At 39.1% G+C, this 23,633-nt stretch overlaps 1 protein-coding gene across 8 annotated transcripts in view; it reads left to right on the forward strand.

Annotated features, from left to right (window-relative positions):
* TBC1D5 (TBC1 domain family member 5) overlaps nt 1–23,633 on the forward strand; it is a 331,491-nt gene that overhangs the window by 60,869 nt on the left and 246,989 nt on the right. For all 8 annotated transcript variants that reach the window (XM_068152338.1, XM_068152339.1, XM_068152334.1 and 5 more), the window contains one exon: nt 2,798–2,924. The gene's annotated coding sequence lies outside the window, so the exon portion shown is untranslated. The remainder of the gene's footprint in view (nt 1–2,797; nt 2,925–23,633) is intronic.

A 23,633-nucleotide genomic window follows, 5' to 3' on the forward strand; every position in this document is an offset into this window, starting at 1 on the left:
ATTTGTATGGTTTCCTACATTCATTCTTAGTTATTTCATTATTATTTTTTTTTGGAGGGACAGTACTGGAGGAGCAAGAACAGTGAATAGTAAGTTTAAGCTAGTTTGGTTTATTTGTTTCCATTCCCTTTCTCTCCCACTGCTTCAGTAAGTGATAGAAGTTTCATGTACATTGAAAGAATAGTGAAGTAAGATTTACTGAGAAGATATGCAAAGCATTGGGATGGTTTCATATTCTCAGTCTTCCAAGCAGAAGCAGTTTTATAGAATAGAATAGAATTAACCAGGTTGGAAAAGACCTTCAAGATCATCAAGTCCAGCCTGTCATCCAACACCATCTAATCAGGTTGGACTTGAGGATCTTTGAAGTCTCTTCCAACCTTTGTGATTCTGTGATTACTTCAGTAAAAGACTATGGTCTCACTCTAGTAAGTCCTCTGCAAAAACACATATCAACTGTTCTTTATTTGCAGGCTTTGGCTTATTGATGGGGAAAATGTGGGAAGGAGGGTCTGAAAAGCAAAAGAAAGGGATGGGAAAGCAGAATAGCAAGGAAAAGCAGTAGAGATACTTTGCTAATGGCTGTATGTAAATGATGCTGATGGTTGGGTTTAAAATCTGAATTGGCTTCTGTTCTTTGTTTAGTCAGTGAGACTTAATTTGTTAACACCTATAGAAATTAGTTAGCAGTAGTTATGACAAATGGAGTATGTAATTCGAGAACGGTATTTTGTCACACGTTTTAGTCACAAAACCTAGTTGAAATCAATTGTCCAAATGTTCACTTAACATATTAATAAGTAATACAGGAGTACTTTAAGCCCTCTTGAATTAGAGATATTACATCTTGTTACAAAATTTAATGCCAGGCTTAATAACTCAAAGTATACCCTAAAATAAGCATACAATTTATATGCTAGTATATTGCAACTGGGATGCTAATTCAAATAAGAAAAACCCCAAATAAACCCCAACCAAACAAAACCAGAACCACTCCTTAGTTGGAACTATTTAATATACTCATGTGTACACAATTTTATTTAATCTAGTTGCTTAAAAAAGAAATCCCCACGTTTATTCCTTTGAAATAAGTATGTTTTTCATGGCTAAATGCAATTCAAGGTACAATTTAATACAATTCATAGCTAAATACAATTTTCTCAATATGATTTAATTTGTTTTGACAACAGTGGTCAGATTACAGGAGCTATTTGAGTACTTGCCTGAAAATCAGTGTCTTCTAGGACTTTTTGAAGAATTAGTCTAAATGGCTGTGTTCTGAAGTTTTCTGATGGAAACAGTAGAAACAAGGTAGAGGTTTTCAAAAAGGGAAGAATAGAATAGAATAGAATAGAATAGAATAGAATAGAATAGAATAGAATAGAATAGAATAGACCAGACCAGGTTGGAAGAGACCTTCAAGATCATTGTGTCCAACCTATCAACCAATCCAACACCACCTAATCAACTAAACCATGGCACCAAGCACCCCATCAAGTCTCTTCCTGAACACCTCCAATGATGGTGACTCCACCACCTCCTCTGTTTCCCACCAACAGGCCCTCTAGTTTGCCCTAGTGAGACTGGAGTATTGTCTCTAGTTCTGGACTCTTTAGTTCAAGAGAGATAAGGAACTACTGGAAAGAGTCCATCGAAGGACTATGAAGATGATTAGAGTACTGGAGTATCTCATGAGGAAAGCCTAAATGACTTAGAGGCCTTTATTCCTGGAGAAGATTGAGGTTATCTCATCAATGCTTATAAATATTTGAGATGGATGTCAAAAAGATGAGGCCAGACTCTTTTAATACCACTCAGTGACAGGACAAGGGGCAGCGAGCACAAACTGAAACCCTAGCAGTTCAGTCTTCACTGAAAGGGTTGTCAAACATTGGAATGGACTGCCCAGAGCAGTGGTGTAGTCATTGTCCCTGGAGGTGTTTAAGCAGTTTCTGCTTTAAGTGACCATGCTATAGCAGGGCAGTTGGATTAGATAATCTCCAGAGCTCTCTTCCAACCTCTGCTGTTCTGTGATTCTGTGTGGACCACGTGGATTTACCTTTCATATTGTTTCCATCTCTCCTTTTACATGATTTACATGATTGCTGGAACATGTCCAGAGAAGGGCAACAAAGTTGGTGAGGGGCTTGGAACACAAGCCCTATAAGGAGAGACTGAGGGAGCTGGGGTTGCTTAGCCTGGAGAAAAGGAGAGTCAGGGGTAACCTTATTGCTCTCTACAACTACCTTAAGGATGGTACCAGAACAAGATTACACAGTCTCAGGCTGCACCAGGGTACGTTTAGGCTGGAGGTTAGGAGGAAGTTTTACACAGAGGGAGTGATTGCCCATTGGAGTGAGCTGCCTGAGGAGGTGGTGGAGTCACCATCACTGGAGGTGTTCAGGAAGAGACTTGATAGGGTGCTTGGTGCCATGGTTTAGTTGATTAGGTGGTGTTGGATGATAGGTTGGACATGATGATCTTGAAGGTTTCTTCCAACCTGGTCTGGTCTGGTCTATTCCTATTCTATTCTATTCTATTCTATTCTATTCTATTCTATTCTATTCTATTCTATTCTATTCTATTCTATTCTATTCTATTCTATGGGATACTTATTTGACTTGTAAAAGGAATACTAGTTTCAGTCACTTGAGTTTTTGTTACATGGAAATTTCTAGAAGAAACGTATTGCCTTATGTCGATTGAATCCCTTTAGGTCTAATGAAAAATTAAAACCCTTTTTAGTGTTTTTTCTCTCTTTTCTTTTTTATCAAGCATTTTCATTCTTCTTCCACAGGTCAGTTTCAGAAGCCTGGTACCAGGACTGCTACTCAAACTTCCCCATTGCTGCTTGGCTGTTGAATGTGTGGAGAAGATCATTCAAGGCATAACTGTCTCCTTTGTGTTTGAGTATCTACCACTATGTGAGTTAATATTTGTATGTTCTTTTTCTAAAGTAAAAAAAACAACCCAGACAATTATTGTTTGCCTCATTTTCATTAATGTCATTGTCAGGTTTAGCATTTATCGCCATCATTCCATTCCTCTAGTTGGCTAAAAATTACTTTAAATACTCTTTCTTATTTTAGAAACAGAGATACTTCTCTCCCCAGTTCACTATGTTATGTTTTAGAAGACAAGGGTATATATTGACTGTAGGATTTGGTTTTAAAAGTGACAGAAAACTGTAGTGAAATCTGCTGTCTGTGGAACTGGTGAAACACAGACAGTGTCAGTGGGAGCTTTGCTTTCTCCCGTAATATGCTTTAAGTTCCAAGCTAGAGGGACAATTCACTCTCTTTACATTAACATGGCAGTGTTTAGTAATGATACAGTGTTTTCTCTTAAAGACTTGCCAATTTTGCCTTAAAGAGCTAGTTTATATTACCTTAATTTGCCATATTCCCTCTGTTTAGCTTGAAATCGCCTTGCAAATGTTAAGGTGATGCTACTGAATTGTATAAAGGAATGGGGAAGTTGAAATGCTGTCAGTGTAGCTACAGAGTACTAGTACTGCTCTGCAGGAAAACACCAGCTCCAGAGAGTAAAGGTTGGAACAACCTTTTGCTTTTACTTACTTCTGTCAGTTACTTTAATTAGTTATTTTCCTTCACACTGCTTTTGTTAATGTAAAGCCCTTTCTGAAGTGATATTGTAAGGTATATATGTGCTTGGGTTTTGGTATGTATGGTTTCTGCACCTTTTAAGTGTAGTTAGTTTTCTTTAGTATTGCAGTAAAGTACAGAGCACTGTGCAGTACATTACAGCCTATGCATCAGAACAATTTTCATGCCTCACTCAATTCTTAATGTAAATTAGTAGGAACATTGGTTATCCATTTGAGAAATTGAGTTGGTATAAAAATAAAAATGCACTTATGGTGTGTGGTGCTTTGTGTATCATCTTGGGAGTGTTTTGCTGTTTATCTGTCACTTGCATTAGAAAAAGCAGTCACTGGCTGCAGGTGACATTAAAAATTAAAGGTTAACCTCAATTTCTTTACTGACCAGACATGGGGCAGAAAGTTCTTTTGGATGTGTGCCTGAATTTTGGAACTGTCAAAAAGAGTTGAGAAGTAAAGACTTGTGCTTCTGGTAGCTTACTCTTTCCATGTCTGCATGGATGGCTGTATGATTTCAGCATTTTCAAGTGTTTAGACTGCTTGTCACAGGTTATATCAAGATCATTTTTCATTGCATTCAACTTGGTGAAAAAAATCACATGATAATGCTATATCCTCAAGAGTTATAATAAACTCATTGTACTGACCTATGTAATTTTGGGAATGTCTGTATTCTGTTATTTAGAAAAACTAATAAAAATAGCTTTTCCCCCCTAAAACTAGAGCATATGTGTCTTTCAAAAATGAGTTAAAATTGGTGTTGACAATTGCTGTAGCAGCTTCTGAATATTCTGGTTAGCTCAGGATGCATTTAATATAAACCAAGTTTAATACACTCATGAACAAGCCTGGAAGATCTTTCTTTAAATATTAAGACTCTTGACAAATTTGGTTTCTACCCCATGGTGAGTTCAGTGCAAGCCAGATTTGGTAGCATAATGATTCCTTTCCATTCTCTCTCACTCCGAGTGGTGGAGGCAGCATTCAGATCAGTGAAGACTGGCTTCAAGCAGCAGGGGTTTCCATGTAACCTGCCAGATAGCTTTCATTTGCAAAGTAGGCATTATGCTTGTTCAGTAGTAGAACATGGTAGAGGGAAGTCTTGATACCTGAGATGCAAACTCAAAGCTGTGACTGCTGCTGTTACCTTCCATTTCATCTCTTGATTTTACTTACCCATGCAGTAATGTAGTGTGCATGTAATCCGTAGATCTCCTGTTTCTTGTTGGTTGCTGAGTGAAAATGAGAAGGGAAGAAAGAAAAATGAAATTGCCTGCTCCATCTTTGTGATTAAAGTGGAGTGCCAAAATGCAGCTGTTTTCTTTTTCCATCCTCCATGTACTGAATGGTAAATCTCTTCTGTCCTTGGCCCCTTTTGCCTCTTAAAACTTTGGAAGGAAGAAAGCAGAGAATATTAATCACCGAGGACAGCAATGAATATTGCTTTGGAAATGAACATTGTAATTGACATCTTGGAGCAACCATAATACAGAACAGTAGTCAGACCTATATAATTGTTTTAAAATTACATGACCATGTGCTTGCTTCATAGTAACCTTGACACAGGGTGTTTCAGGACTGGTATGCTGTAGGTTCTTCAGACCTGGAATTAAATCATGTTAAGAATTGTTTGGGGGGAAAGTGATAATGCTCATTTCACATGCTTTACTTATTCTTCCCAATTTGTTAAACCTGTACTTAAGAACCAGTAATTTCCCTGAAGACAAAGTATTTGTAAAAGCCAGTTACCTATTTTCCTTTATTTCTCTCTGGTTGCCATTACGCCAATCTTGTCCAAAATCAGTTTCACTTAACACTCCCCAATTTCTTACATTTAAGATCTTTTAATGTTGACGTGACAATGAAACTGCTCAAACAAGTTTTGTTATTGGGATCATTTATGAGGAAACCAAAATACTTTATAACTTTACACATAGTTCCTTTGAATTAAGGAGTAACTAAAGCCCATGTAATAGTTGGTAATTGTTGGCTCTAAAGTCTTTGTTCTATAAACTGTTATGAAACATCAGGAAATATGAAACATGTTCTTCAGAGGAAATAGATCATTAAGCACTGCAGAAAGTGATTATAGTTTTAAGGGCAGTACTTTATAAGAAGGGATCTTTAGGTGATTTTTATGTGTTTTCTTGCAGGCTCTAGAATAAGTGGCATTTTATAATGATTTCCTTTAAATAAACTTCTTTAATGGTCTAAAAAGCACTATTGGGTGTCTTGCAAACATGTCACTTCTCTTCTTAAATACTACGATAATCTGTGGTTTGTGGAGCAACTAAATCACCCATCTAGTGCACTGCTACACAGTGACAGAGGTCATCAAACATCTGAGGTAGGAGCAGAACATTTGAAGTCTGTAGAAAACCCAACATGTGTTCACTGCACTGTTTCTGTTGTTGCTGTTCCTCAGTGTGGGTGGTCCATGCATCAGTGTTTATTTATGGCTCTATTGCAGAAGCTGGCTAGAGAGAGAGATAAGGCAATGTGCCCTGGTGGCCAAGAAGGCCAGTGGGGTCCTGGGGTGTATTAAGAAGAGTATGTCCAGCAGATCAAGGGAGGTTCTCCTCCCCCTCTACTCTGCCCTGGTGAGACCTCATCTTGAGTACTGCGTTCAGTTTGCAGGCTCCCCAGTTTAAGAGGGACAGGGATGTGCTGGAGAGGGTCCAGCGGAGGGCTATGAGGATGATTAGGAGACTGCAGCACTGACTGGTGAAAAGCGGCTGAGGGACCTGGGCTGTTTAGTCTGGAAAAGAGAAGACTGAGAGGGGATTTAATAAATGTTCCTAAATGTCTGAGGGCTGGGTGTCAGAAGGGAGGGGACAGGCTCTTCTCACTTGCTCCCTGTGACAGGACAAGGAGCAATGGATGCAAGCTGCAGCACAGGAGGTTCCAGCTCAACACAAGGGGGAACTTTACTGTGAGGGTCACAGAGCACTGGAATAGGCTGCCCAGAGAGATTGTGGAGTCTCCTTCTCTGGAGACTTTCAAGGCCCACCTGGATGTGTTCCTCTGTGACCTGAGTTACATTGTATGGTCCTGCGCTAGCAGGGGGTTGGAATCCAAGCTGGAGCCAAGAAAAAAATTGTCATTCTAACATAAAGGTATCTGTTGAAGGGGATTAGAGGGCGAGAAAGGAAGAGAATTCTCCTCTTTTTAGTTGAATGTGTTATTCCCATGAATTGTAATACCAGAAAGTGAATCAAGACACTCTTGCTTGGAGACACTCATGCCATCTGACAGGAAAGGGAGTCTAATGAATACAAAATCCAGGAGCAACAGTATTTCTTCATCTAGTAAATGGTAGAGAGAGCTTAATTACACATTGCTCTTGAACGCACAGATTGTACTTCATTTCCTTTTGGTCATTTAAATTCAGGCTTTGAAAGGATTTAACTTAAAGGAAATATAAGAGTGCTCAGACTGCTACCAAGTTTTCTCGGTATGCATAGAAATACTTCACATGAGCAGGAATTTTAGGGAGTGGGTTGGGGGTTTTGTTGTTGTTTATTTTGACCCCCAAAAAAGTCATGGAGTTTCTTCAGTTGGATTTGAAGTCTCAGAGTTTAAGAAAGGTTATTTACTTTGTAAAGAGTAAGTTTTGACAACAGCAAAGTCAATGGCTAAATGTTTTAAATCATGAATCACTATCAAGCGATATCTAATCAGGATTTAGTATTCCAGCCGAGAATATTTTCTAGTGTGAAACTTTCCTCCAGCTGAAAAGTGACCAACTAAGTGTATATCCATATTCATTTCACATAATAAATGCATTTTGATGAGTGAAGTGTAAACCTTGAATGAATTTGTAGTTATCTTTGTGCATAAAAGCTGTAGTCATGAAAACTGCATGAATTTGTAACATTTTAGGGGGAAATGGTGATTTTATTGTCCAAGGCTTAATTTTTAGCAAGGGTAAATAATAGACTAGCATAAATATAAAAGCGTTCTTGCTCAAAATCCTGTTTTCATTGCAAAAGATAAAGTGTTATAATACATCAGGTAAAGGATGAGCCATTTCATATAAAAAAAGAAAGCTCTAATATTCAGCAGGTTTCTTCATTCATGGCAATTGTGCTTTGCACAGAGATCTGCCTTATAACTCCTAAGTTCTTTGAAATGAAAATCTGGCTAATGCTTTTGTAACTTTTCTGACAGTACCCTTCTGTTGTAATTGTTGACTGTATCACTAGTGGGCAAAATTAAGATGCAGGAACCTGAAACAGAAGAATTCATATGCAAGCTTCTTCAAAGAATTGTGGTAAAAGCAGCTTGTAAGACTTAGACTCCAAGTTTCAAATAGTCTTCAGCATCTTTTTTTCTCGTGACTCTTTTAATTTTTGTAATTACTGTTGGGGGTTAGTTTGACCTTTTGGTATTTTTCTTGCAGCATATACTAAGGAGTGGTATTTGACTGATTTCACTGTTTCCAGTACAAACTCTCTGAGTTTGGGATGGTCTTCTCAACGCCCATGAAGGTTTTGCTATTAAAAGTCCCGCAAAATAACTCTCCTTTTTCACAGTGTTCATAGGGTGCTGAAAGAAAGGAGTTCCTGTGTGTTAGCCATAATTTGGAGGATGCAGCAGTGATACACCTACTGACTTCCTTTTTGCCAGGCATTCAACTTAGGAAATTTATTACTTTAAACAGAAAACAGAATGGTTCAAGTAATTGAGGATAGGGAATTAGTAGATAATGGAAGAGACGGTTCATTTGGGGTCACTTTCCAAGTCCATACATTCTCCACTTACCAAACCAGAATGTAAACTTGAAATCCTTTTAGATTCATGTCTATTACATAGCACAAAGGTAAGAGTGACCAGAAAAGTCACTGCTATTTCAATGAGTTTTCCTTTGAATGTATTCACAGTCCTTGCATTGCAAGTTGCTTCTAATGGCTGCATATTGAGTAACTTGAACAAACAACTACATATAAGCAGCAATTTTATTATATCCAGGGCTGACCTGACTCATCAATTTTGTTTCCTTAAGATGAGTAATGTTTCTTCATTCATGTGGTGGTTTTCAGGTATCACCAGGGAATGACCTCTTGAGAAAAAAAGGTTATCTGAAACTCTGAAACTGTGGTAGTTTGGGAGCTGCTTCGTTACATGTATTTGCATTTACAGTCTGAAAATGTCCTACTAAGCTCTTGCCAAAACACTAAAAACTGTTCCTCATATCAAAAGTAAGTCAGAGTGTTTGGACTAGTTTGATTTGACAGTTTTCATTCTCAAGGCATAGATCTTTTTAAAGTCAAGTTAGATGTTAAAAGACTGAAGGCAATTCTTAGTTGACTTTCACACACGAAAAAAATAACCCTACAAAATGTACATGGAAGTATCTTAGGATAGATAAGAGAGGTGAGTATTCTTCTAAACTGAAGAGTTCATTTTCCACTCTGAGGATCTTTAAACCTCATTCCATCCATATGGTGGAGCAATAACTTAGTTAATGAAAATTGATATTCTGGAGTTTTTCCTTCTCATGCAACATCTGTAGACATGTTCCAAAACTCTACATGCAGGTCTGTAATTAACAGAGTGTTTTCATGGCATTTCATCAATGAATAGGAAAAAAACTGTTTTTACAGGTGGAAAAAAAATATTTTCATCAGCCATACGATTATTTGATTTTGGTGGTGTTAGAATATAAGCCTTTGATGTGAAATACAGGTTTTGTAACCTTCTTACAAACCTCTGTAGAGGGAGCTGGGATTGTTTAGCCTAGAGAAGAGCAGTCTCAGGGGAGACCTTATTGCTGTCTACAACTACCTGAAGGGTGGTTGTAGCCAGGAGGGAGTTGGTCTCTTCTCCCTGGCAACCAGCACCAGAACAAGAGGACACAGTCTCAAGCTGCACCAGGGGAGGTTTAGGCTGGAGGTGAGGAAAAAGTTCTTCAATTAGAGAGTCATTAGCCATTGGAATGTGCTGGCTAGGGAGGTGGTGGAGTCACCATCACTGGAGGTGTTCAAGAGGGGATTGGAGGTAGCACTTGGTGCCATGGTCTAGTCATGAGGTCTGTGGTGACAGGTTGGACCTGATAATCTTTGAGGTCTCTTCCAACCTTGATAATTCTGTGATTCTGTTTTATGCACTCCAAATGTGCAGTGAGGTGTAGTCCAGTCTATCCAGGACTGATTTCGAAACAAAGCATTGTTCCTTTTGCAGAAATCTGTACCTCTATGATCAGCAGACTTAGTTTCTTTATGTTTCATTGGTGTTTTCTCCAGACATGATGTACATAGGAAGTTAATGATGAAAGAGTTGTAAAGTATTCATTGAAACTGAGAATTGCAGTATTTGCAAATGTAAAATCATAATGTTGAATAGAATAGAATAGAATAGAATAGAATAGAATAGAATAGAATAGAATAGAATAGAATAGACCAGACCAGGCTGGAAGAGACCTTCAAGATCATCGTGTCCAACCCATCAACCAATCCAGCCCACCTAAACAACTAACCCATTGCACCAAGCACCCCATCAAGTCTCCTCCTGAACACCTCCAGTGATGGTGACTCCACCACCTCCCCAGGCAGCCCATTCCAATGGGCAATCACTCTCTCTGTGTAGAACTTCTTCCTAACATCCAGCCTGAACCTCCACTGGTGCAGCCTGAGACTGTGTCCTCTTGTTCTGGTGCTGGCTGCCTGGGAGAAGAGACGAACATCTGCCTGTCTATAACCTCCCTTCAGGTAGTTGTAGAGAGGTCACTCTTTGTTTTGTGATGATGTATTCTTGTGAAGATACATTAATATGCTTGCACTGTTCCCTAAAATTCAGTTTAGGTTACATTAGAAAATGTATTTTTTTTCATGTTAATTAACTAGTTGTTAATTTCTTTCATTTTAAACTGCTTTCAGTGCCAGAGAGAGAATTTTCATTATTTAACCTTTCCATCTTTGGCATAATACAAGTAAAAGGTTTAACTTTTGTTTAAACTCAAAATCATAGAGTCATAGAATCAACAAGGTTGGAAAAGACCTCAAAGATCATCAAGTCCAACCTGTCACCCAAGACCTCATGACTACTAAACCATGGCACCAAGTGCCACGTCCAATTCCCTCTTGAACACCTCCAGGGACAGTGACTCCACCACCTCCCTGGGCAGCCCCTTCCAATGGCTAACAACTCTCTCTGTGAAGATCATTGCTTTGGCTTTAGCTTTATATTTAAGATACAAAGGAGGATACATTATGTCCCTACCTAACCTGATGTAATAATTAAGAGGCTATATTACTGGACTGGATGTGTCTGATTTTTGTTTTCAGCCTTGTGTCTCACTATTTCTATTCTTGATTAGAGATGTGGAGATTTATTGATTATTGCATCTTTTCCACATTTAGGAAATGGCTCAGTTGGTAGTGCGTAAGACCCTTAATGGGAAGGTCATGAGTTCAAGCCTGCAGTGGGCAGTAGTGTCCTCCCTACTCTAGTCATGAGGTCTGTGGTGACAGGTTGGACTCGATGATCTTTGAGGTCTCTTCCAACTTTAGTGATACTGAATAATACTGAAATTGTAGATCTTGTTCAGTCTCCCCCTATACCTCTATCTCCCACGCCTAACAATAAGATTTTTGCTGATTGTCATTCTTCTGACTCTTTTGTGCCCTCTTAATTTCAACTTCTTTTAAATTAAAGATGCTAGGCCAGGTTATGTCATTCCTGTAACGCCACATGTGCAGATAATTTTGGATCCTTAGGGCTACCATATGTTTCATGGTAACACACCCAGGGATTGTTTTTGGCTACTTAGCTACAGCAACGCAGTAAGAAGGTAAAAGGCTGTTGACTTATTTACTCCACCTTGCAAACTCTGTAGGGATTCACTGCTTTCTGGGATGCAGCACTTCATTTTATGTGGCTTGTCTGGTATGTTCATAACGTTCTTAAGGTAAATGAAAATGATGTAATTTCTGCTCTGAGATTCACTAAAGTAAAAATTCTTCCAATAAGCTGCTTAAATTATTTTGGTCATCATAGAGCTTCAGCATTTCCCACAACAGTGAAGAGCCAGTCACCACTTTTTACATGTATTTTGTTTGATTGATACTTTAGAAGAGACAATAAGAGGACTTCACAGAGCATTAGAGCATTAATACAGCACAAAGAGGCTTATAATGTGTTTAGCTGTTGCTGATATTTAATGATAGAGCAAAAAACACACCCTTCTACAGGGCTGCTTTTAAGATCCAAGGGAAGCAGAGAAATTGTTAAGAATAATAGATACCATGTCTTGGATTAATTCTTGTTTAAATTTGTTTTTTTAGGAGTGGAAGCAGAAAAATCCTGTCTTAATCTTTCTCTTTCTTTTAGGTATGCCGCTTATTTAGCTTTTAGTAACTTGTAATTTAAGATCACAGTTATTAGGTGTATTTCTGCATTTTATATATCACTCCCAGATGCTACAGTATTAGTTTTTATCACTGCATATTTTATGAAATGTCAGCCTTCTGTTGGCTGTTCATGCAGCATTGTTAGTGATCAAAGCCACAACATAAAGGAGAGGAATCTAAACAGTTGGCTTATCTTTGTCCTTCATTGTGACACAGTACCATAAAATTGCTTTACTATATAAAAGGCAACAAAGCATCACGTAGAACACTCTGAAAAGGTGAACTTTTTGTTGTGCTCAACAAAATAGATAAACTCTTCTCGGTGGGATTTTGCGTAAGAAAAGGCAATTTAGCAGTGATATCTTTTCTGGTTGGAAAAAGTTCTCATCCTTTGCTGCCTTTTCAAAGCATGGTGGGTTGGGTTGGGTTGGGTTGGGTTGGATTGGTTTGGTTTGGGTTAGTTTGGGTTGGGTTGGGCTGTTTTTTTTATTAAAATGCTATTATAAATCTATCCATTGAAACTTTTTCAAAGGGAAGAAATGTTGTGCCCTTTAGAGTAATCTGCATGGTGTCTGTGGAGCTTCTCTGGGATACAAGTAGTCAGGGCATGCTATGTCATTTGAAGAGTGATAATTGGGAAGATAATAGTCTTTACCTTATGAAAAGGTAAAGGGGAAGTTTAGGCTCGAGGTGAGGAGAAAGTTCTTCATGGAGAGAGTCATTCATCATTGGAATGTGCTGCCCAGGGAGGTGGTGGAGTCACCATCCCTGGAGGTGTTCAAGAGGGGATTGGATGTGGCACTTGGTGCCATGGTCTGGTCATGAGGTCTGTGGTGACAGGTTGGACTTGATGATCTTTGAGGTCTCTTCCAACCTTAGTGATACTGTGAAAAACACTGGTGATTATCAAGTGTGTTTAGCTTTTGTTTTAGTTTTTCTTGTGTGATTCTTCTGAGTTTATCTAAATTTCTCATTCAAAATACCAGAACAAATGCCAGCCAGCCTCAATTTTTTGATTTGCCTAAATGAGTTGTGTGCCAGAGCTGAAGTAATAAAGTAGGAAAAACTCCACAAGCTCTGGAGATATTCTATAGGAATAAAAATCTTGAATTATATCGATCAGCTGTTGTGTATGCCCTGCACAGCAGTTGGTTCAGTCAATTTTACGGTTTGGGATGGTTTTATTAAAATCAGCTGCTGCTTTCAGTAAATCATTGTAAAGATGCTAGCTTTGTATATGCTTTTTGGGGCCCTGCAGCCTGCCAATCCAGTCTTTCAATATTAAACGTTCTTAAGGCAGCTCACCAAGAGGCTGGGCTGAATTAGTGAGACCCTTACAATAAGGAGCTTTTGTCAGAATGGTGCAGAACATGAAAAAGGAAATGCTCTCTCATACTATGATAGAGGTGGAGAAAGTAAAAGACCAAAAGTATGTCTGTCATGTCACAGAGGTCAAAGGCAGGCATGATAGTAAACAAAGCTCTGAACAGTACCTCTAAAAAAAAGGTGATGATGCACACAGCTTGATAGAGCCTGTTTGTGTTTGTCTTTCCAAGTACTGCTGTGGTCCTGCTTTTCAGTAACTTGCACACATGTATTCTCTTGTGATTCATGACCACATTTTGACAGGTATTTCAGAAGGTTTGAACAAACTCACTTGGATATACCTACATGGCATTGTGATCAAGATGACCACATCCATTTTTACTTCAGATGTGGCACTGGAGGATATCATTCTCATATACTTTCAGAGGTTTTATTACTTCCTTCTTAATGTGTTTGGAGAGAAGGCAGAAAGGAACGAAGACATTCCTTAAAGGAGAGAGAAGTGGTTTTTTTCCTCTTCCAATCTTAGCACCTTCATCAGAGGTTTCAAAATCTGTAGTTGGAGGGTAAATATTTTGTTCTCATTTCCTTTTCAGTTGTACAGCTATCACTACTTATAGAATCATTGAATTAATAAGGTTGGAAAAGACCTCAGAGATCGTCCAGTCCAACCTATCACCCAACACCTCATAACTAACTAAACCATGGCTTCAAACACTTGAGCAGATAAACAGATGCTAGCAGTGCTTTAAGAGCTGGAAACATACCAAGCTTATCAAAGCAGGTTTTGGTATCTTTACATTGCTGAGTTTCTTTGATTCCTTGACCAAGCAGCCATACATTCATTATTAAAGGCACAGCTTTCATCAACCTAATATACAGATTGCGCTGTGACCCAAAGTAGAGCCATACCTTAGTGAAGCACAATATGTTGTTTGAGAGATGCAATAGTTGCTTCTGTAACCAGTGCTCTGTGATGCACAGCTTCAGTCTTTGCATGAAGAGATAGTAAAAAGATGGGATGATAGCTCTTTGTTAATATGCTGGATATAGTTGAGGTAGTTTGGTGCCTTTTAATCTCATACTCTTGAATCTTGATGCACACACAACTGATAGGCTTTGGAAAGTTAATTTCACTTTACAGGTACTTTGTCTGTGCATATGCTCAAACTGTTCCCTGGATTGGGCATACAACGTAAGCTTATTTCCATAAAAGCCACTTTTATGAGTTTTGACCACCTTTTCCAGCTGGTCACAAAGGCTTTCTTTACTGGGTAATTGAATGCAGCAGTTTGTTGAGCTTGCAGGCAGTGCTAGCACCACCAAAACAAAAGGGTTTTCAGCCCTTTGTTAATGCGCAGTTATCCTCACGTCTCTAATCTGAGAGTTATAAATGTAACTGACAGAGAAAATTGAGTGAAATTCATACTCAGAAATCGTGTAATAAGATATAAATTGTTAGCTTGGACTTGATTCCTTGTCGATGAAAATTGTGTTTCTGAGATGTAGCTATATTAGTTTACGCAAGGGATATCACCGTGCTGTTACCTGTGGGATGTAGTAGTCAGATTGCTGTTCTGCACTGCCAGACAAGGGTGAGAAGTGCCTCTAAACAACATCATGTACAAGAGTTGTTATGCTGCAGCCATGTATTTAAGGACTTTGTGTTGACCCTTTCTTCACTTATTAGCCAAACTATTCTGAAATACTTGCATTCCAGTTTCTTTGTGAGCTTGTGTCTCTGGGCTGCTAAAATTGCCCCAGGGAGAAGCCAGACATCCAGAAGCTGTGTTCAGTACACCTTTTGATTCAATATGATGACTAGTATTAATGATGGACACAGTGACAACTGTGAGTAGTGGCTCACCTGAAAGAGTTAAGATGCTTTCATGGTAACAGTAGATTAATTCAAGTATTTTGGAAGTTAATGAAGTTTTAACGAAGTTTGTAACCAATTTATTGGTAGAATGTTAAGTGTGAGAGCTAAAGTCACTTTTTGTGAATATGGAATCTCTGTTACAGCTTAAATGGAAGCTGATAGAAATTTCTCTAACTTAACCCACATATGCTGTACAGTGCCATGTTCCCCTTGTCTTTTCCCTGGCAAAATTACACTACAGGAGAAGCCATTCTACATAACAGAGATTTCCCTCAGTTCACTAGCAATGAGGAAAAACCGCAGTGCTTAGACTTCTGCTGATAATTTCATTGATAGTGACCATAAGTATGCCTCCTTAACTGATAGTGAAAGTAATGACATACAGTGTAAAATACATTTCAGTAATCATAGAATCAATCAGGTTGGAAAAGACCTCAGAGATCACCAAGTCTAACCTATTACCTAATACCTAACGCCTTATGACAACTAAACCATGGCTTCAAGTGCTGCATCCAGTCCTTTTTTGAACACCTTCAGGGATGGTGACTCTACCATCTCTGTGGGCAGCACATTCTAATGGCAAAGTACTCTTTCTGGGAAGAGCTTTCTCCTCACCTTGAGCCATCTTCCCCTGGCATAGCTTGAGACTGTGTCCTCTTGTTCTGTTGCTGGTTGCCTGGGAGAAGAGACCAACCCCCACCTGTCTACAGCCTCCTTTCAGGTAGTTGTAGAGAACACTAAGGTCTTCCCTGAGTCTCATCTTCTCCAGGCTAAACAACCCCAGCTCCCTCAGCCTCTCCTCACAGGGCTGTGCTCCAGACCTCTAATGCAATGATACTTGCACCTGAGAAAATCTTGACTGAAAACCTTTTGCTGTATCTTACAGTTCAAATACAGAGCAGTGGAGTTCACAGTGCTGCTACAATGTACTAATCCATAAAGCCTTGCAAATTGCTGTCCATTTCACAAAATCAAAAGTGGTGTATCTTTTCTGTTCCATCTGAGGAAGAGGGCCTTGCTGGTCAAGCCTTTCACCAAAGTGAGTGGGACAGGATTGGAAAAAAGAGTTTGCACCAACGGTGTGCTCTGCAGATAGGGCAAGGTTGTGAGGGTTAATATCTGGGTTTGATGTGTTAAAAATGTTTCAGTTTATACTTGTTACAAATCTGCATTTATTAAGGATTCAAGCTGGTAGCATTCTTTGTGTTAAAAAACGTGGAAAGGTAAAGATGGATGTTTACAAAGCCCAAAAGACTTCTGAGTGCTTCAGTTTGGAGGATATCAACAGAATGCTGAAGAAATATGACTATTGCAGAGATTTTTGGCTGTATTAAATGTCCACTTTACTCTCTGAATGTGTGCTGCTAAGATCTTCCAGGTAACTTGCTGTCAAAGACCCAAGTTTCAATTTCATTGTAGTCTATCTCAACTGTAATAACTGTAGTCATGAGACTGCAGTATTTATATATGCATCAGGTGCCCTTTGTTTTAGCTGTGGTGTTGAAGTGTGGGAATTTGCTATTCAGTTCATATTCCTAATTTTGATTGTACTCTGAAAGAATTCCCATTTCCCCTCGAGGCTGAAGATTGTTTTAGGAATGTTCAAAAGAAATTTAACATGTCCAGCTTCTGATTCAGGGGCTATAAAAACAGATTGTTCTCTTTAGTAGCAATTGGGAAGGTTACCATTTCACAGTATCTATGTCTGAGGTTGCAGAGGGGCTAAGGGAAAGAGGGGTAAATGCTTTCTATATTTAACCACTGTGCCATGCATGTCAATTAAAGAATAGGTTGCTTAAAGGTGGGAGATGCACCACCATTCAGGGCTCCTTGTTGGATCCCCTGCCAGTCAGGGGTGCACTGTTACTGTATGGGTTGCCTTTCTAACTGTAGGGAGCAGGTGCTGAGAGAAGATAGTTAAAGCAAACAGTGATAGGCATCAGTCATGTCTTTTGCATACTAGTGAGCCAGGGAAGGAGGAATGTGTCTGTCTCTTTATAATGGCTAAAATAAGATGAATTCAAGAATATCTGAACTTTAGGCAGGTCAGACTTTCAGACCCAGGAGGACACAATTGGTTCTGTTTAGCCTGTCTGTCAGGAGTGAATTTCTGCTGTGAATAGCAAAACAAAGGATATGAAAGGTATAAGCACTGTAACAGCTTCCTGCTTCCCTCCCCACCTGTTCTCTTTTGACTTGCATTGTGGATTTAAATTCACACATGCAGATGATGTAAAGCAAACCCACTGTTTATGTAGAATATGTACAGAAAAGGATGGCATGTGTTTTTATTGATCTTTGGGTTAGATTTGTAGCAACAAGATGGTAGGAAAAAGATGGACTAAACCACATTTGCAGTTGTTCTAAGGCCTACTAAGGAAGAACTGGGTGCTATAAACATACTCTCTTTAACCCCTGGCTTTGTAACTATAAGGGGATAAATTCTTCCCACTGCATTGACATTATATTCTCCTCATCATTCGAGAGTTTTGATTTAGTATTAACAACGTGGGTGAACACAACTTAATAGCAACATGTCCTGTGGTTTTAGGTTTGTTCCTGCTGTAGTTGCCTTTCTCTGCAACGTCTAACATCAAGTTTTTTAACACCCAGCAATGAGTATTTTAAGCATTGGCAATTAAAAATGAAAAAAACCTCACAACTGTAGTACCTTACATCACTAAAATCTGTTCTGCCTTGACTCAAGAGCTTTGCTCCCTGCTTTTATATGGAAATTGAAAGTATAGTCTGAAAGTTTGGAGGCTAAACTCAACATCTTGGGCAGGGATGGGTGGTCACTCCCACTTTTGGTGCACGAACAAAAGACTGCATTTCATTGGGAAGTCTCTTTATTTTCATACTGTAACCCATCAGAGCTTTTGTTGTGATAGCCTAAAATACTTCATTTACTATTCACCCACTGTTCCTCCAACCAAATGTAAGGCTTCATCTATTTCGAGCATCCCACAGGAACACAGGACTTAGGAAAGGGACAAAATCAGCAAAAAAAAAATAGGTGGTCTGAGCATTTATGTGTTAAATATGCATGTTAATTAGAAAAAATTAGGAAAAATATGAAAACAGATGTTACATAAATTATTGCAGTCTCAGGATAGCAGTAACTTAGATATTGACAATAACTTTTATATGTGCATGTGTATGGGTATGTCTGTTCCTGTGTTTTGGACTGTTTATGCAACTCCTACATGGAGAGAAAAGTAGAGAAATGACTTCTAGCTTAGGTAGGCTCTCTGATTCTGTGTACCAGTGGGTGTTTCTCTCTTGTGTTATACTACTCATTGAGGTTCATGGGAAAAAAAAGGCACTACCAACAGAACAGGTCAAATTTGAAACCTCTCAGGAGGTATTTCAGGTAATTGGCATTAAATATGTGGAAAACATTTTTTCTGCATATTACAGTATCACAGTATCACTAAGGTTGGAAGAGACCTCAAAGGTCATCAAGTCCAACCTGTCACCACAGACCTCATGACTAAACCATGGCACGAAGTGCCACATCCAATCCCCTCTTGAATACCTCCAGGGATGGTGACTCCACCACCTCCCTGGGCAGCTCATTCCAATGACCAATGACTCTCGGTGAAGAACTTTCTCCTCACCTCGAGCCTAAACTTCCCCTGGTGCAGCTTGAGACTGTGTCCCCTTGTTTTGGTGCTGGTTGCTAGAGAGAAAAGACCAACCCCTTCCTGGCTACAACCACCTTTCAGGTAGTTGTAGAGAGCAATGAGGTCACCCCTGAGCCTCCTCTTTTCCAGGCTAAACAATCCCAGCTCCCTCAGCCTCTCCTCACAGGGCTTGTGCTCAAGGCCTCTCCCCAGGCTCGTTGCCCTTCTCTGGACACATTCAAGTGTCTCAATGTCCTTCCTAAACTGAGGAGCCCAGAGCTGGACACAGTATATTGATACTATACTTGGGAGCTGAGATATTAAAATGTAGTTGCAGTCAAGTCCTCAATTCTACGACATAGTTCTTTACTGTGTTTTATTTTCCCTCTGTGTTTGCTTCCTATTTCCTTTGTCCTTCTCCTCTGGTGGAGAAAAAATTCCTAAGGCTTGCGAGTAGAATGCAGTCCAACAAAGGCAACTAAAATACTGAGAACATAAGAGAATTCTGTAAGTGGATATTCATGCTAGAATTCATCTGCTCTTAGTGCAGTTGTTTTGTCATTTGATAAAGAAGACACTTCTGACTGACAACCAATTTGCTGAATATAAATTCTGATATAATTTGAATAATTACATAATTTCTGTCCACGTTAAAAAAACAGACATATGTGCAGCTCGTATTCTAATTATCACCACCACAGACTGAAAAGTTAACTTCTCAGAAAATTAAGGCAATACAACATGCAGCGAGGGGAAATGTTGAAAAATAAAGACCTGTAGCCTTCTGTAAATGTTCAGATAATTATTTCAGTGCAGCATTCTACTTTTCTAGGTTGCTAGTTAGTTTTCATAGCCTTTGAAATCTGGGTTTGTTAAGGGGGTTTTGTTTGTTTGTTTGTTTTAAATTTCATAAGATGCAGCATACACAGCAGGAAGATAAAAAAGCTACAAGAAGTAGACAATGGATTGTGAAAGGAGAGGGATAACAATATTTCTAGCAGATTGTTAGTATTGAAGACTTTCCTAAATAGTGTTCAGAGCATGCAATTGCTATTCTAGCAGATGCATTATGCTGGTGAATGTATGAGAATGTGGTAGTACATGAAAATGAATTACAGAAAACTATTAAGAAATCTTATTTATGTCTTGAAGAAGAAATACATTACCATAAATCCCACTTTATACCAATAAATTGTGTTGCCTACCCAGAATTATTTAAACAGGGGGGAAAAAAAACAAAACCCAGCCCCACAGAATCAGTGATGTGTTAATCCTTCACTGCACATGTATTCATTCATTGCATGGAAGAGTCAGATTGCACGGGGAGAAAAGGAAATTGTATAAAAAAGGAGGAAAATTGTTCCAGCTGTGTATCTTAAATTTTCAGGGGGAAAAAAAAGACCCACTACTTTGGAAATTTGTATATTCAGTATCAAACCCATAGTGGTGGTGACTTCTAAGAGTGGCTTGAGCCACAGTTTTTCTCTGAGATACCGTTGCCTTCTCTTGCTAATTTTGTGTATTTTTGTGAGCAGACTGTCTTTAATTTCCCTATCGACTCCTTGAGAAGTCATTTCCATATTGCAGCACACACAGATGATTCCATTCCCCTAGAAGGTATTTCTGTTACTGTTACTTTCTAGTGGAATAAGAGCAACCTTAACCTCTGAGCCCAAAGCTGTTTCAGAATCCCTCCAGGCCTGGTCATTTTAGGGAAGTAACTCAGCTGCACACTATCACAGGTTCTGACTGCGGTAGAAGCATCCAAATCTTTTCTCTATTGTCAGTTGAAACTGGTATAAGCTTATGGTCAGTGTACCTTGTTGCTCTTTACTGTTGCTGACTTTAGTAACATAGTAATGCTAAAATTGGAATTCCTGCACAGGGCTGTATCCAGCCATTGATTTTGTGGTGATGGGAGGGAGCAATACATCTACATCTGGCCAGCCTTTTATTTTAAGCGTGGATATATGCGATTCATAAGTGCATTTCCACAAGTATTATGAACCCCTAAGGTTTTGCTTCAGTAAAAGATATGACTACTGAATATTTTTTTGCTATAGATCATAGGGAAATAGCTTTCTTGTCAGAAAGCAGTGGTTCATTCAGGTGTTTTGTGGCCTGGTGACCTTCTTTCCAGATTCAAGAAGGACAATTCTGAAAGAAATTTGGAGAGAGGAGCTGATTAGCTTTTGAAACCACAACACTGCACAATCAGAACTAGAATTTCCAGGAATCTCTGTTACCATTTAGGCATAAACAGATATTAATTTTTAAAAAGAACTGATAAATTGTTTGATAGAAATGATGACATCTCACTTTCTTTCTATGTTAAACACCTTCTATTAACCCTGTGGATTCTACAAGTGCCATTGATTTTAGTCTGTCTTGGTTATTGTTCACCTATAGTCAGAATTAAGCTTTCAAGTTCTGATGTGGCCGTAAAGTTATCTGGATCTGTGGTGAAACATGAATAATTACTGATGCAGAAGTTCACATTCAGCTTCCTCTGCATCATTTATTTTCTGTTTAGAAATACATAATTGGAGAACTTATGTAAGGTAAAGGATAAGGATAAATCTCTCTGCCACAGTAAGGCTGCTTCTGGATTACTGTGTCCAGTTCTGGGCCCCTTCATTGAAGAACCTCAGGGAACTGCTTGAAAGAGTCCAGTGCAGAGACACAAAAATTATTAGGGGAGTGCAACATCTTCCTTATGAGACTTGAGGGAGCGGGGGCGCTTTAGCTTGGAGAGGAGGAGCATGAGGGGTGACCTCATTCATGTTTATGAATATGTAAGGGGTGAGTGCCAAGAGGATGGAGCCAGGTTCTGCTGGGTGATGCCCAATGACAGGAGAAGGGGCAGTGGTGGAAGTTCCATGGATGGAAGAGACATAGAAAGTTCCATGTGAACATGAGGAAAAATGCTTTCCCTGTGAGGGTGACAGAAGACTGGAACAGGCTGCCCAGGGGGGCTGTGGAGTCTCCCTCTCTGGAGATATTCAAGACCTGCCTGCATGCGCTGCTGTGTGGTCTGGTGCTCAAGCAGGCGGGTGAACTGGATGATCTTAGGAGCTCCCTTCCAGCCCCTACCATCCTGTGATTCTGTGATTTTGTGATTCTGTAAAGGTAATGATTCAGTGTGAAACCTGTAGATGGACATTATTAGCTTCTAAGTCAAAAGACATGAAAAATAATGCTCTTAAGACATTTTGGCTCTCAAACATTTCTGCAGTCATGGTTTTATTTTAAGATATGGTATGAGCAAAGCGTGGAAGTTTGTGCTCAGTGAAACTATATTAATTTGATTTATGACTCTTTGCATATCTAAAAAGCTAGAAAATATGGCAATCATTCTCACATTGATTTCTTTGAGTAGTTCCCACAAATTGCAGAAAAAAATCCAGACTTACATCCAGACTAGTTTTGCCCAAGTAATAATGTATAGTTCAGAGGTTTCTCACTGTTCAATGAGATTATGATCACCAGCACTTGAAAAATCTGAGGAAAAATGAACTCTTTCCCTCACTTTTTGAAGAAAGTTTCTGTATATGCACACACACATATGTGTGCACATGATTTTCACAGGCAATTGTAGTAGTAAAGGCTACACTGTTACAGAAAGCACTTCTATTTCATGCAGTTCTTTTCTACCGGTTCTCATCATAACTCCATTAATAAATCTCCAAATGCTTTCCATCCCAGCCGTATTTCTGTGGTTGTTTTTAACAACATCTCTCTTTTTATTGATCTTTATTAATATGACTATCATTTTGACACAGGCCAGTTTTTCTCTCATTCACTTTTCTGGGAAGAAGATGGATTTTTGTAGGTATGTGCTTCCATCTGTCAATGTTAGATCATGACGAATTGAAGGAATGTTCCTTGTGTTTGAAACAGAAGGCAGTGAGGCTTTTGGCTATAATATAGTTTTTGTTGTGAATTTGTTTCATAATTTCTGATTGGCTTTTAAGAGAGCTCTGTCTGATGTACCACAAGGAAAAAAAAATATATATATAAATCTTGTCATAGAAAACTCTGCTTTCATTGAAAAGATGTGTGGGAGAGCAGAGGTATAATTCAGCAGCTTTAGGTTGTAGTACCTGTTGTATTGAATGGAGATAAATGCGGCTTTTATTTCCTGTTGGAAAACGTGGTACTGCAGTCTGCATTGGTGAAAAGATGCTTTGACACATTCAGGGTGATTTGACACTTGCAAAAGGGGGGTTGTAGACAGGCAGAGGTTGGTCTCTTCTCCCAGGCAACCAGTACCAGAACAAGAGGACACAGTCTCAGGCTGCACTAGGGGAGGTTTAGGCTGGAGGTTAGGAGGAAGTTCTACAGAGAGAGAGTGATTGCCCATTGGAATGTGCTGCCCAGGGAGGTGGTGGCATCACCATCATTGGAGGTGTTTAGGAGGAGACTTGATAGGGTGCTTGGTGCCATGGTTTAGTTGATTAGGTGGTGTTGGATGATAGGTTGGACGCGATGATCTTGAAGGTCTCTTCCAACCTGGTTGTTTTTTTATTAAAATTAATATTGTAAAGCTTTAATTTTTTCTACTGTAAGCACTGAAGATGCTACAATGCCTGTTAGAAGTCCAGCTGGAATGAGGAGTACTGGAGATTGTGTGCATTCCTCTGGACAGTTTCTGTTAGCTGTATGAACGTGGTAGGGAAAAAACCCATGTGTTGTTACTGCAATCTCCATGTCTCACAGGAGCAACATTGCCAAAAATACTCTTAAAATTAGGGGTTAAAGTGACCATGCAGTGTTGTAGCAGTTGGGGATGAGCAGTTAGCATTGAACTATTCTTCCTGTACACAAGG

The sequence above is a fragment of the Melanerpes formicivorus genome, unplaced genomic scaffold (genome assembly GCF_026170545.1).
Source record: "Melanerpes formicivorus ecotype bairdi unplaced genomic scaffold, bMelFor1.0.p_v2 SCAF_23, whole genome shotgun sequence".
Lineage (NCBI taxonomy): Eukaryota > Metazoa > Chordata > Aves > Piciformes > Picidae > Melanerpes > Melanerpes formicivorus.